This window comes from Hipposideros armiger, unplaced genomic scaffold (genome assembly GCF_001890085.2).
Source record: "Hipposideros armiger isolate ML-2016 unplaced genomic scaffold, ASM189008v1 scaffold_1003, whole genome shotgun sequence".
Taxonomy (NCBI): Eukaryota; Metazoa; Chordata; class Mammalia; order Chiroptera; family Hipposideridae; genus Hipposideros; species Hipposideros armiger.
In genome coordinates this window covers 252233-268367 of record NW_017732353.1, presented here as the reverse complement: position 1 = coordinate 268367, position 16135 = coordinate 252233, and positions in this window count along the sequence as shown.

Below are 16135 nucleotides of genomic sequence, written 5' to 3'. Positions count from 1 at the left end.
ACTGATGTGCCTCACCCGGGAAGAGTGCAATGATGGTGCCAACTTGGGCCAGTGAAGCAACGTCCTCCACAACTAGACTGAAGAACAAAAACGACAGCAACTTTTCTGTTCCACTTTCCCCAATTCCCCAGCACTGTTCCCATCCCCCCAATTCCCCAATTTAAAAAAAAATCTTAAAAAAAAAATGTACCTGAATAGATATTTCTCTCAAGAGGACACACAGATGCAATACGCATCTATATGTTCATTGAAGCATTATTTACAGTAGCCAAGATATGGAAGCAACCTAAATGTCCATCAATGGACAACTGGTTTAAGAAGATGTGGTACAGGGCCGGCCGGGTGGCACAGTTGGTTAGAGCTCAAGCTCTGAGCAGCAGGGTCACCGGTTCCATTCCCACATGGGCAAGTGAGCTGCACCCAAGCTGAGCTGCTGCTGAGCGGCCAACGGGCAGAGACAACAAGGTTGTGGTTCGACTCCTGCATGGGATGGTGGGCTGCGCCTCCCTCAGTCCCCCCCACTCCCCGCAACTAAGATTGAACATGACACCTTGAGCTGAGCAGCCGCGCCCAGTTGGTTTTAGAGCACGTGCTCTTAACAACAAGGTTGCCAGTTGAATTCCTGCATGGGATGGGGGCTGCCCCACCCCCACCCCGCAACTAGACTGAAAGCAGCAACTGAACTTGGAGCTGAGCTGCGCCCTCCACAACTAAGATTGAAGGACAACAACTTGACTTGGAGCTGATGGGTCCTGGAAAAACACAATGTTTCCCTTCCCAAATTCCCCAACACTGTTCCCATCCCCAATTCCTCCCCACCGCAGCCCCCAAAAATATGTGGTACATACACATACAATGGAATATTACTTGACCATAAAAGCAATGAAATCTTACCATTTGCAACAACATAGATGGAATGGACCTATAGGGTATTATGCTAAGTGAAATAAATCAGACAGAGAAAGACATACCATAAGATGAATCTAAAAATCAAAATAAATGAACAAACAAAGCAGAAACAGACTCATGGATACAGAGAACAAACTGATGGTTGCTAGATGAGAGGGATTGGGGGTGTGGGTGAAAAAGATGAAGGGATTAAGAAGTACAAATTGACAGTTACAAAACAGTCACAGGGATGTAAAATAAAGTACAGCATAGCAAATATAATCAATGATATTGTAATAACTGTATGCTGTCAGATGGGTAGTAGTAAATTATATAAATGTCTAACCACTATGTGTAAACCTGAAACATAATATTGAATGTCAACTGGAATTAAAAATTTTTTAAATAACTTATTAGAAACAAAGAAGACTGAGAAAAAAAGAAACATGTTACACAGTAAGCTAGAAAAACAAACTAATGTCACACTACACAGAAGGAAGATATTAATAAAACTAAAAGCAGAAATTAAGCAGTGGAAATTATCGAGAAAATCAAAAGCTGACTTTGGAAAATATTAATAAAATAAGCAAACTTTTCCAAGACTGATTAAGAAAAAGAACAAATGAACAATAGTAAGAATGAAAACAAAACTATAAATATGGTAGAGATTTTTAAAATCATAAGTGAATTCTATTAATGTTATATTGTTAGAAAATGAAATTGACAATATTCTACAAAAATTATTAAAATTGACTGAAATTCTGGATATTATTTTTTAAACATCTACAGTCTTTTTATGACATTCAATATTATTTTATATTAATTTCAGGTGTACAGCATAGTGGTTAGACATTTATATAATTTATAAAGTAATCCCCCTGACTAGTACCCACCTGGCACTACATATAGATATTATCATATTATTAATTATATTCCCTATGCTTTACATCCCCATGACTATTTTATAACAAATTTGTACTTCTTAATCCCTTCCCCTTTTTAACCCACCCCCAAACCCCCTCCCATCTGGCAACAACCAAAATATTCTCTGTATCTATGAGTTTGTTCCTGTTTTCTTTGCTTATTTTGTTCTTTAGATTCCACTTAAAAGTGAAATCATATGAAATTTGTCTTTTGCTATCTGACTTACTACACTCAGCATAATACCCTCTAGGTTCATCTATGTTGTAGCAGATGACAAGATTTTTATTCTTTTTTATGGCTGAGTAATATTTCATTGTATATATGCACCACCTCTTTTTTATCCATTCATCAATTCAGGGACACCAAGTTGCCTTCATATCTTGGCTATTGTAAACAATGCTGCAATGAATGTACGGATGCGTATGTCCCCTCAAAGTAGCATTTTGGTTTCTTTGGATAAATACCCAGAAGTGGGATTAATAGGTCCTTCGTTGTCTTCTGTTATAATCTTTGTTTTAAAGTCTGTTTTTTGCTGGTATAAGTATTGCTACCTCAGCCTTTTGTTTGTTTGTTTACATTTTCATGGAATATCTTTTTCCATCCCTTTACTTTCAGTCTCTGTGTGTCTTTTGATCTGAAGTGAGTCTCTTGTAGGCAGCACATGTAAGGGTCTTGTCTTCTTATCCATTCAGCCACCTTATTTATTTTTTTAAATTGGGAAATTGGGGGAGGGGAACAGCATTGGGGAATCGGAGAAGGGGAACAGACAAGTTGCTGTCCTTTTGTTTTTTAGTCTAGTTGTGGAGGACGTCACTTCACTGGTCCATGTTGGTATTATCATTGCGCTCTTCCTGGGTGAGGCAGATCGGTCGCTGGCTACTGGACGGCTGCTCATGGCGGCTCTTGGCAGCTCATGCTGGCTGCCAGCCACTCACGGTAGCTTTACGGCAGCCCACTGCAGCCCCACTGCAGCCTACACTGTCGCCGGTGACTCACGGCAGCCCAGCTCCAGGTCAAGCTGTTGTTCAGCATCTTAGCTGTAGAGGGCGCAGCATCACTGGCCCTGATGTGGGATCCAAACCGGGGCCCTGCTGCTCAGAGCTGGCGTCCCAAGCCAGCTCTTAACCAACGTGCCACTCGGCCAGCCCAGCCACCTTATCTTTTGATTGGAGCATTTAATCTATTTACATTTAAAGTAATTGTTGATACATATGTAGTTGTTGCCATTATATTATCCATATTTTTTATCTTTATTTCATCTTTAAAAAGTCCTTCAAAGATTCTTTGTAATACTGGGTTGGTGGTGATGAACTCCATGCTGTGAACCAAGGATGGCTGCCACTAGTACCAGGCCTGGGGTTACTCCACAAGAAGCCCGGAGGCCTGCTGCCACCTGCCAGTCCACTTAAGGTTCAGCCACTCACTGATAAAGCCTCCTGTGGTATGCAAGTTATGTGAGGCAGAGTCTCCGGGAGTCACTAGAGTGGGAAGGTTTGTGTCACCAGGTTACAATAGACTTTGTTTTGGTGCCAGTGCTGAGCCTGGAGTGACTCAGCAAAAGTCTCAGAGCTCACCGAGGCTAGTTGGCACCTGCCTGGGGTCCGTGGACTCTGATAGTTTTCCTGGAAAGAGTGCAATGTGGGAGGGGATAGCTGCTGGAGCAGAAAGTGCCTCTGGAAGTGCGAGAGTTGGGTGGGGCAGAGTCCCAGCTGAGTTAACAGGGTGGAGTGGAGAAGCTCACCAAGCCAATCAGGTTCAGATTTGACCTGTGGAGGCGGGCTCAACATAGTAAAGGTGGCACCTGCCTGCTGGCTGCGACAGGAAGAGGACCCCTCATGGGAAAATGCCGACCGTCCTTCAGTCCTCCCATTGATGCCACGCTCCTCAGTCTGCCACTCCATCTCCCAACCCCCACCCCCCGTATGTCCCCAAGGCCTCCTGAGTCACCATCTCTCCGCTGGAGCCCAAGGTGAGTGCCTGTGAGCAAGTGAGTCTGTGCATGGGATGTTTAAGAGGAAGTCTGGGTTTCCCACAACCTTCCATTCCACTTAAAATGTTGGAATCCCCACTGTTTTTCACAGCCAAATGTTGTCGGGGCTCCTCTTCCCAGCACCAGTACTCCGGGGTGGGGAGCCTGGTGTGTGGGTCTGGTGTCTCTTGTTCCTCCAGGGAGAACCTCTGTGGCCGTGGTATCTCTCATGTTTCTCAACCACTTCCTGGGCTTCCTGGACTTTTATATCCATTTGCTTCTCCAGGTTAGGGAAGTTTTCTGTCCTTATTTCTTCAAATAGGTTTTCAATTCCTTGTTCTGTCTCTTCTCTCTCTGGTACCCCTATTATGTGAATGTTGGTACTCTTAATGTTGTCCCAGTGCCCCCTTAAACTACCCTCATTGTTTTGGATTCTTTTTTCTGCTGTTCTGATTGGGTGTTTTCTGCTACCTTGTCCTCCAAATCACTGATTCAATCCTCTGCTTCATCTTATCATCTGTTGATTCTCTCTAATGTATTCTTTTTTTTTTTTTTTTAAGCTGAGCCATCCTGCTACCTGTTGGCAGCTCAGCGGCTACTCAGCTCGGGCTGGACTAGAACCGCTGTTGCTCAGAGCTCAAACTCTTGAGCGAGCTCTTAACCAACCTAGCCACTCGGCCGGCCCTCTCTAATGTATTCTTCATTTCTGTTATTGTATTCTTTATTTCTGACTGGTTCTTTATGTTTTCTATCTTCATTTTTATGTTTCCTACCTCTTTGTTGAAGTTCTCCCTGAGATCATAAAGCATCCTTATAACCAGTGTTTGGAACTCTGCATCTGGTAGATTGCTTGTCTCCATTTTATTTAGGTCTTTTTACGGAACTTTGTTCTGTTTTTATATTTGGGATATGTTTCTTTGTCTCCCCACTTTGGCAGCATCCCTGTGTTTGTTTCTGTGTATTAGGTAGGGCTGCTATGTCTCTCAGTCTTAGTACAGTGGCCTTATGTAGTAGGTATGCTGTTGGGCTCAGTGGCACAGTCTTCCTGGACACTTGAGCTGTGCACTCCAGGTGTGTCTTTTGTGTAGGTTCTGTGTGCCCTCCTCTTGTAGTTGAGACTTGGTTGCTGTTTGCATGTCAGTGAGAGGGAATGCCTTTCGGGCTGATTGGTCGTGAGAACTGGCCATGCAGTAGAGGAGTTGTGGTGCAGAGGCTGACCCTACAAGAGCAAGATCTGCCTCAGCAGAGCTCTGGTGCCTGCCCAATCTACCCCTTGGGTTGTTGTCCTTGGAGGCAGCTGAGTGATACTCTAATTCATTTCAAAGCTGGCCACTGGGCATGCCAGTCCAGGGCCATCTAGAAGGGCACCCAGTCAAGTTCAGCCCCAGCCTGTGCCCCACCCAGGGCCACCCAGCAGGAGCCAGAAAGCAATTCACAGATGGCCATTGCTTGTGCTATACTTGGAAGCACCTCGAGAGGCCAAGCAGTGAACCAGGGCCAGCTGCTGCTAGTGCTGGGCTTAGGGCTGCTCAGCCAGATGTATGGGACATGCCAAGCTAGATACTGCTTGTATGGGTTCTGTGAACCTTTGAGAGACCATGGAAAGTCTGAAGCATGAGCCAATGCAGGTGGCCTGTAAGAAAAATCCACTGGAAGCGGCTTGGGTGTGCCTGAAAGTTGGATGGGGCAGGGTCTCAGAAACACCAACATGGGACAAACAAATGGTGTCAGCCAGCTTGATGGAGATTCATATATGGTGGCCACCTGCGTTTGCACGCAGGGCACAACAAAGAAACAATGGCTTCCTCCAACTCCTCCATCTGGGAGAAAGCTGCCCTTCCAGCCCTTGTCCCGCAGCCAGACAACTCAGTTTCCCCCCACTCCATCCCCTCCTCCCCCCAACCTCCCCGTATGTCCCTGTTGTCTCTCCAGCTTCTGCCCCAATGCTGGAGCTCAGAGCCAGTGATTCTGTCAGTATGTCCATGTGTGAGCTTAAGAGGAGTGCCCGGAATTCCAGCCACCCTTCATCTCACTCAGCCACAATCTCTGCTGGTTTTCACAACCAGAAATTATATGGACTTCTCTCCCTGGCACTGGAGCCCTAGGCTGGGGAGCCTGGTGTGGCATTGAGACACCTCGCTCTTTCAGAGCACGGCATCTCTGCAACTGAGATATCCCTCCCAATTTTTTTTTTTATTGGAGAATTGGGGGGATGGGAACAGTGCTGGGGAATTAGGGGAAGGGGAACAGAAAAGTTGCTGTCATTTTGTTCTTCAGTCTAGTTGTGGAGGACATTGCTTCACTGGCCCAAGTTGGCACCACCATTGCGCTCTTCCCAGGCGAGGCAGATCAGCTGCCGGCTTCTGGATGGCCGCTCACTGCGGCTGCTGCCTGCTCACGCTGGCTGCTGGCTACACACGGTAGCCCATGGCAACCCACTGCCACAGGGGCTGCAGCCTACGCCGTCGCCGGCGACTCACGGCAGCCCAGCTCCAGGTTGAGCTGTTGTTCAGCATCTTAGCTGTGTAGGGCAGTGTCACTGGCCCTCATATGTGGGATCCGAACCGGGGCCCTCTGGTGTCCCAAGCCAGTTCTTAACCATCGTGCCACTCGGCCGGCCCTCCCTCCCAATTTTTAATGATCACATGCCAGTGTGGGACGAGCCTGTTCCATGTCTCTGCCCCTCCTACCAGTCTTGAGGTGGCTTCTTCTGTATGTCCATAGTTGTATGTCTTCAGTTCAGCTAGACTTCAGGCAATTCTCAATGATGGTTGTTTTGTAGTTTAGTTGTAATTTTGATGTGTTCATGAAAGAAGGTAAGCACAGTGTTTACCTATTCTGCCATCTTGACCAGAACTGGACATTATTATTATATGAATTGTTAATCAAAAAAATCTACACCATCCATGTCCCAAAAAAGCACCAGCCACAGACAATTTTACAAATGAGTTTGTATCAAACTTAGAAAACAAACAATCCTTATTTTATGCAAAATAGCCAAGAGGATAGAAAACAGAGAAAAAAACTACTCAGTGGATTTTATATGACTACTATACTTGATATCAAAATCAGACAAGGACATGACAAGAAAAGAAAATTACAGGCCAATATTATTTATAAACATACTTGCAAACATCCTAGATAAAATATTGGTAAGTTCAAATCCAGCAGTGTATAAAAAACGGTATGTTACATCCAAAACATGATTAAGGAATAAAAAGGCAGTTTAATATCAGAATATTTACACATTAACTCACATTAACAGAAGGCAGCAAAAATCCGTGTGATCATTTCATATATGCAAAATTCATGTAGTAAAAGTCAACATAGACTTTTATTATTTTTATCGTGATAACATATGTGCACAATTAAATGGCATTCACAAGCCTGTGTAGCCATCACCTGTATCTATTTCCATAAGTTTTCATCACCTCAAACAGAAACTTCTTTTTCTCCCTTACCCTCAGCCCCTTTGTAGCCTCTTATCCATTTCTTTCTATGAATTTGTGAATTCTACATATTTCATATAAGTATAATCATACAATATTCATCCTTTTGTGTTTCGCTTACTTCATTTAGCATAATGCTTTTAATATCTATCCATATTGTAGATCAGAACTTTATTCTTTTGTGGCTGAATAATATTCCATTGTATGAGTAGGTATATACCACATTTTGTTATTCCATCTGATGATAGGGTTGTTTCCACCTTTTGGCTCTTGTGAATAATGCTGCTATAAACACCAATGTACAAATATCTGTTTGAATCCCTGCTCTCAATCCCTTTCACAAAATACCTGGGAGTGAAATTTCTGGGTCACATGACAATTGTATTTTTAACTTTTTGACATATCACAAGTGTTTTCCACAGTTGTAGTACCATTTTACATCCAACCAGCAATGCCTGATGGTTGCAATTTCTCCATGTCATTGCCAACATGTATTATTTTCCATTTTTAAAAATATAGCTATCCTAGTAGGTGTAAATTATTATCACAGTTTGATTCGCATTTTCCTAATGATATTGAACAAATTTTCATGTGCATAGTATCCATTTGAATATCTTCTTTGGAGAAATGTTTATTCAAGTTCTTTGCCCAATTTTTTTTTTACTGTGTTATTTATGTTTTTGAGTTATGAGTTATTTATATATTCTGGATATTAAACCATTATCAAATATTTCCCTCCATTCTGTGGGTTGTTTTTTCATCCTCTTGACAGTGACCTTTGCTGCAAAAAAAAATTCCTTAAGTTCTAATTTTAATGGTCTAGTTTTTCAATTTTTCTTTTTTGACTGTGCTTTTGGTGTTATGTTTAAGAAACCATTGCCAATTCCAAGGTTATGAGATTTGCTGTTATGTTTTCTTCTAAGAGCTTTATAGTTTAACTCTTAAATGTAGGTTTGATCTATTCTAAATTATTTTTTAAATTTTATTGGGAAAAAATTGGGGAAAGGAACAGTGTTGGGGAATTGGGGAAGGGGACATGGTGTTTTTCCAGCTCCAAGTCAAGTTGTCCTTCAGTCTTAGTTGTGGAGGGCACAAGCTCAGCTCCAAGTCCAGTCGCTGCTTTCAATCTAGTTGGGGGTGAGGGGTGTGGCACAGCCCACCATCCCATGCGGGAGTCGAACCAGCAACCTTGTTGTTAAGAGCACGTGCTCTCACCAGCTGAGCCATCTGCTGCTCGTTGGCAGCTCAGTGGCAACTCAGCTCGGGTGCAACTCACTGGCCCATGTGGGAATCCAACCGGCGACCCTGTTACTCAGAGCTTGCATTCTTAACCAACTATGCCACCCTGCCAGCCCTCATTTTAAATTAATTTTTGGGTGTGGTGTAATGTAAGAGTCAAACGTCATTTAGTTGAATATAAATATCCAGTTGTCCAGCACCATTTGTTGAAGAGATTTTTATTTCCCCCATTGAATGGTCTTGGCACCCTAGTCAGAAAACAATTGACCATAGATATGAGGGTTTACTTCTAGTCTCTCCATCTATTCCATTATTCTATATATCTATTCTTATGACAGTACTGCATTGTTTTAGTTCCTGTAGTTTTGATTAACTTTTGAAATCAAGAACCAAGTCCTCTAACTTCATTCTTCTTTTTCGAGATTGTTTTGGATCTTCAGGGTCCCTTTAAATTTCATATAAATTCTGGGATGGGGTTTTCTATTTCTGAAAAAAAAATCTGGATTTTGATATAGATCACACTGAAACTATATGTATTGCTTTGAGTAGGGTTGTCATCTTATCAATATTAAGTCTTGCAATCTATGAACATGAGATATCTTTGTTTATTGGTGTCTTCTTTCCCCCAGTTTTACTAAGATATAACTAAGATATAACATTGTATATGTCTAAGATGTACAGCATGTTGATTTGATCAATTCACATGGTGCAAAATGATTATCTACCAGTGCCTTCTCTAATTTCTTTCAAAAGTATTTTATAGTTTTCAGTATTCAAGACTTGTGCCTCCTTGGTTAAATTTATTCTGAAATATTCTGTTTGATGTTATTGAAACTGGAATTGTTTTCTTAATTTGGTGGTGGTGGATGGGGAGGGAGGATTGTTCATTGCTTCCTGCAATTGACTTTTGTTCAATTAATTTTTGCATGATTTTGTATCTTGCAACATTGCTGACATCAATTTCAACATTTGTGTTCTCTCTGTCTCTCTCTCTCTCTCTCTGATCTTTTAGAATTTTCTACATATAAGAAGATCATGTCATCTGTAAGCAGGGATAATTTTACATCTTCCTTTTCAATCTGGGTGCCTTTAATTTCTTTACCTTGCCTAATTTCTCTGGCTATAATTTTCAGTTCCATCTTGAATAAAAATAGTGAAAGCAGGCATCCTTGTCTTGTTTATGATCTTAAGGGGGAAAGCTTTCAGTTTTTCACTATTAAGTATGTTAGCAGTGTGTTTCTCATGTATGTCCTGTATCATGTTGAGGACGTTCCTTTCTAGTCTTAGTTTATTGAATGTTTTCTATCCTGAAAGTGTGTTGGATTTTTGTCAAATGCCTTTTCTACATTAATTGAGATGACCTTGCATTTTTTCTCCTTTGTTCTGTTAGTAAGGTGTATTACTTTGATTTATTTTCATATGTTGAACCACCTTTGCATTCCTGGGATAAATTTCCCTTGATCCTGGTGTATAATATAGTCCTTTTAATATGCCACTGGATTTAGTTTTCTGGTATTTTGTTGAGGATTTTTGCAGCTATACCCATAAGAGATATTTGTAGCCTCCTTTTCTTGTAGTATTTTTATCTGGTTTTGGTATTGACGTATTGCTGGCCTTATAGAATGAGATGGGTAGTGTTCCCTCATATTCATTTTGGGGTGGGGAGGGTGTTTGAAAAATATTGGTGCCAATTCTTCTTTTAGTACTTGGTAGAATTCACCAGTGAAGCCTTCTGGAGTTTTCTTTGTTGGGAGTTTTTATTTGTTTTTTGGCTTTTTTTTTTTTTACTAATTTTCTCCTTACTTGACATAGGTTCATTCAGATTTTCAGCTCTTCAGTTTTGGTAGGTTGTGTGTTTCTAGGGATTTTCCCATTTCATCTAGGTTATCCAAGTTGTTGACATATAGTTATTCATATTATTCTCTTATAATCCTTGAACTTTGTTTAAAGTTGGTAGTAATGTCCCCTCTGATTTTAGTAATTGGAGTCATCTCACTGTCCTTCTTTCTCCCCTCCCCCTTTTAGTCAATCTAGCTACAGATCAGTTTTGTTAGCCTTTTCATAAAACTATTCTTTTTTATTTTCTCTATTTTTCTGTTTCCAATTTCATTTATTTCCACTCTAATCTTTCTATTTTCTTCCTTTTCCTAGCTTTGGATTTAGCTTGTTCTTATTTCTCTAGTTCCTTAAGGTGTACAGTTAGACAACTGATCTGATGTCTTTTTCTTTTTTAATGTAGGCATTTACAGCTATGAATCTCCCCATAAGCACTTTTCTTTTTCTGCATCTTTATGTTTTGGCATGTTGTCTTTTCATTTTCATTCATCTCAAGGTATTTTCTAATTTCCATTGTGATTTTTTTCCTTGACCCTTTGATTGTTTAAGACTGTATTTTTAAATTTCCACATATTTGTGAATTTTCTAGTTCCCCTCTATTACTGATTTTTAGTTTCATTTATTTGTGAAGATATTCAGTATGATTTCAATCTTTTAAAATTTCTTGAGACTTGTTTTGTGTTCTTGCATATAGCTTACCCCAGAAAACAATGTGTATTCTGCTGTTGTTGGGTGTAGTATCTTGTAAATGTGTGTTAGTATATAGTATTGTTCAAGTCCTCTATTTCCTTTTTAATTGTTTGCTAAGCTATTCTCTTAATTATTGAAAGTTCTATTATCGTAGAACTGTCTATTTCTCTCTTCAATTCTGACAACATTTGCTGTATCTACAATGGGGCTCTATTGCTAGGTGCATATATTGTTATATCCTCTTGATAGATTGTTTCTTTAATATTTAGTCTTCTTTGTATGTTGTAATATTTTTAAATTTAAAATCTATTTTGTCTGATAATAATGTAGATATTCTGGCTCTCCTTTGATTACTCTTCCCATGGAATATCTTTTTCCATTTTGTTACTTTTAATCTTTTGTGTCTTTGTATCTAAATTGAGTCAGCATATAGCTAATTTTAAAAAATATGTTATCCTAATATCTGCCTTTTAATCGGAGAGTGTAATCCACTTATATTTAATTACACAGAGAAGGACTTGGTTCTCCTATTTAGCTATTTGTTATCTGTATATGTTTTGGTTCAATTCCTTCATTACTGCCTTTTTTTCATGTTTAAAATTTTGTACTGTACCATTTTGCTTCCCTTTTTCCTTTTCTATTTTTTAGCTATATTCTTAGTAGTTACCTTAGTGATTATGTTTCACATCTTAAACTTATAACAATCTAGTTTTCATAATACCAATTTCATTTCAATAGTATACAAAAACTCCACTCCTAAACATCTCTCTCCCTCTTTGCATTGCTATTGTCAGAGCCTACATTTCTATACATTGTGCACCCATTAAAATAGATTTATAGGGCCGGATGAGTGGTTAAGAATTGCCTTGGGACGCCAGCTCTGAGCAGCAGGGCCCTAGTTCGGATCCCACATTAGGGCCAGTGATGCTGCGCTCTCTACAGCTAAGATGGTGACCAACAGCTCGACCTGGAGCTGGGCTCCTGTGAGTTACCGGCAATGGCCGTAGGCTGCAGCCCCTGCTGCAGTAGGCTGCCGTCAGCTACCATGAGTGGCTGGCAGCCAGTGTGAGCTGCCACGAGCCGCCGTGAGCGGCCATCCAATGGCCAGCGAACGACTGCCTCACCCAGGAAGAGCGCAATGATAATACCAACATGGCCCAGTGAAGCGATGCCCTCCACAACTAGACTGAAGAACAAAAGGACAACAACTTGTCTGTTCCCCTTCCCCGACTCCCCAACGCTGTTCCCTTCCCTCAATTCCACAATCAAAAAAATCTTTAAAAAAAAATAGATTTATAATTATTTTTGTATGTATTTGCCTTTAATGCATATTGGAAAAAAGAGGAATTACAAACCAAAAGTACAATACTGGCTTTTATTTTTTATCAATGTAATTACCTTTACTGGTGTTCCTTATTTTTCCTCATATGGCTTTAAGTTACTGTCTAGTGTCCTTTCATTTCAGCCTGAAGGACTCTCTTTAGCATTTTTGTTTGTTGTTTTTTTTGTAGGGCAGGTCTACTAGTAATGAACCCCCTTAGCTTTTGTTTATCAGGGAATATCTTAATTTCTCCTTCATTTTTTAAGGACAGGTTTGCTGAATATAGAATTCATCGACAGTTTTTCTTCCAGCCCCTGAAATATGTCATCACACTGCCTCTAGCTTTCATGGTTTCTGATGCGAAATTAGCTATTAATCCTACTAAGGTTCCCTTGTACATTACAGATTGCTTCACTTCTGCTGCTTTCAAGATTCTGCTCTAACATTCAACAATTTGACTATACTTGTCTCAGTGTGGATCCTTTTGATTTTATCCTGCTTAGAATTTGTAGAGTTTCTTTGATGTGTAGATTTGTATCTTTCAGATATGGGAGGTTTTCAGCCATTGTTTCTTCAAATACTATTTCTGCTCCTTTTTCTCCCTTGTCTCCTGGAACTTCCATCATGCATATGTTGGTGAGTTTGATAGCCTCCCATGAGTTCCTTAGTCTATGTTTACTTTTTATTTTTCTTTATGCTCCTCAGCCTGGATCATTTAAATTATTCTACCTTCAAGTTCACTAATTCTTCTGCCTACTCAAATCTGCTGTTGAGCTCCTATAGTATATTATTTTTTTATTTCAGTTACTGCACTTTTCAACCCCAGAATTTCTGTGGTTCTTTTTAAAAATTCTCTTTACTGATATTCTCATTTTCTTTACCTCCTGAGCATATTAAGACAGTTGGTTTAAAGTTTTTGCTTAGGGAGTGCATGTCTGGGCTTCCTCAGGCATTGTTTCTGTAAAATTTTTTTCTTTGAATGAGCCACACTTTCCAGTTTCTTTGTATGCTTTGTGATTTCTCTTGTTGAAAACTGGATATTTGAATATTCCAAAATTCTGGAAATCAGATTATCCCTTCTCCAGGGTTTGCTGTTCTTAACTGTTAAAGCCCTGTGTTCAGCCAGGGTTTTGAGAGACTTCCTTGAATATCAGGGCCTTAAAAAACAAACAAAACAATACCACCTGTCCCCATCTTTATGAATTGACTGTGCTGGGGCACTCTTTTTAACACTTAGCCAGACCATTTATGATTCTACCTCAGCCTTCGCTTCCTGTTTGCACAGAACCTATAGATGAGCCATGTCACTGCATTTATAGACTTCTCAGGGCTTTTCTGAGCATACTTCCTGTCCTGGGCATGCATGTGGCTTTCTAAATTCCCCAGTATACACAGATACTTTTGAATGCCCCAATACCTCCAAAACAAAACAAAACAAAACAAAACACCCTCTCCCTGGCTTTTCCTCTCAGGTTTTAAGCAGTCTATTGTATGTCTTTTGCCCCAGGTGGTTGCACATTTTTAATTTCCTTAACATGTTTTCAAGTAATGCCTGATGCTTTTCTACCCTGAGCAAGTTCCAAGATAGACAAACCAAAGGGGAGCATCTAGTGTTAGTTATTCAGGATGGCACCTAGACGAGTTAGTGCAGATAAACATGGTAATTTGTGAATAAGGTCTGCTCTGTTCCCCTGGAACTAGGAAGCAAGGTTCCAAACTGATAATGTGGGTTGCTGTTTTACAAGACTGCTGCCAAGCTCAGAAACGGTTAGGGCAAGAGCAAGTAAAAATGCCACAAGTTTTCTGTTTTTAAGTTTCTTTTTTCTTAATACAGCATTCACTTGATTGTTGTAAGCCTTTTATTTTCCAGAGTTCTGACAAAGTTGAGTCTGACAATTTGGGGTTCCTTTTCAATGTTTCTTTGGAGAGACAGGTGTTTGGAGCTGTCTACCATTTTGCTGACATTATAAATACATTTTTAAAACTAATTATGTGTAGAAGGGAGTTTTCTTAGCTTAAAAAGGTATTTCCCTATTGTGGTTTAGACTTCCATTTCTGAAATGGCTCAGTAGTTAGGGAATGTTAATTCAGGCATCTCAAGAAAAAAAAAAGAAAACTATCTTGGTCAAAGAAATTTGGAAAAAGCGTATGAAAGACTGAAAAGTTGTAAAGAAAGCTTTGTGTTTATTTTTAACCAAACATTTCCCAAGTTTATTTCACTTAAGAGCCTTTGTTATTGGTAATACATAACATTTGAAGAGCACCTGTCACTAGGACAAGAAAAATGGTCCCAATTCTTCAAAGCTTTGAAACTTAATGATTTTTTAGTTATTCCCAAAGCCACAGTTATGGGGTTGGGTCAGGGAGAGGTGCAGAGGCAGGCATCAGCAGTGCTATTTGGGAACAAATAGGAGTCATAACCCCTTCTCTCCAGTTCTGAGACACCTGGAAATAAGCAAGGCTAAGGCCATGTGAGATGCACAACTGGTAAGTGCTCAGGAAGGCATCTTTGATAGATGGCATGAGGAAAATGGGGAGGAGATAGGGAAAGTGAGGTTACAGCCTACCTAGAGCGAATGGCTGGGTGATTACAAGTTGCACAGTGATTTTTAAAAAGCTGTTTAAAAACAAAACAATGAGTTGGTGGTGTGGAACGCTATTCTGAGTACACTGGAGGTTTTTTTCTTTTAGGGCACCAAGTAGATTCAGTCTACTTGGTTAAAGTGGGAAGAGTGGAAGCTGGTGCTACTAGTGCTGGACCTAAGTCAAGGGCCAGACTACAGAGGAAAACTTTTATTGCAGGTGTTTACACCATTATTTAACTTCCCAGACTATGGATCCATCCAGCAAGGGTTACCTGACTCACCTTTGTTTCCAATGATGTCCAACAGAGTATTGAGGGGAAATGGAAAATAAACATGACAATGAGTCAATACTCTTTCCTTAGCCTGAAAGCAGAATGGGGAAAACAAAACCTCTTTAAATAATTAAAACAAGCCTTACATTTATATCATTTTATTTGAATGTCTGGAACAGTGGTTGCCATTATTTATTCTGACTGTCCATCCACCTGGGTTAATTTTGATTATCCACATAAGAACAAAAATGCTCAGCAATTATGAGCATCCCTTAATTCCATTATCATTCTGTGAATAAACTAGCCAGGTAAATGCAGTCATAAAACCATACCCTGTCAACATGTCAGTTCTTCTCAAGTTGTTTTATAGATTCAATGTAATCCCGATCAAAATCCCAGCAAGTTATTTTGAGGATATTGACAAATTCTAATGTTTATATGGAGAGGTTATAAGACCCAGAATAGCCAACACAATATTGAAAGAGAAAAACAAAGCTGGAGGACTGACTCTATCTGACTTCAAGACTACTATAAAGCTACATTAATCATACAGTGTGAAAATATAAATATAAATAAAAGACCGTATGGCAAAAGTATAGGCAAAAGCATAGGCAAATACATCAATGGAACAGACTAGAGCCCTTAAATAGGCCCACATAAATAGAATAAACTAATCTTTGACAAAGGAGCAAGGATAATATAATGCAGCAAGGATAATCTTTTCAAGAAATGGTGCTGGAACCACTGGACTTCCAAAATAAAATCTAGACAGACCTTATATGCTTCATTAAAATTAAATCAAAATAGATCACAGACCTAAATGTAAATTACAAAACTATAAAACTAGAGGATAACAGGAGAAAATCTAGGTGACCTTGGGTATGGTGATGAAATAATAAAAATCTAGACAGGCCTTATATGCTTTATTAAAATTAAATCAAAATAGATCACAGACCTAAATG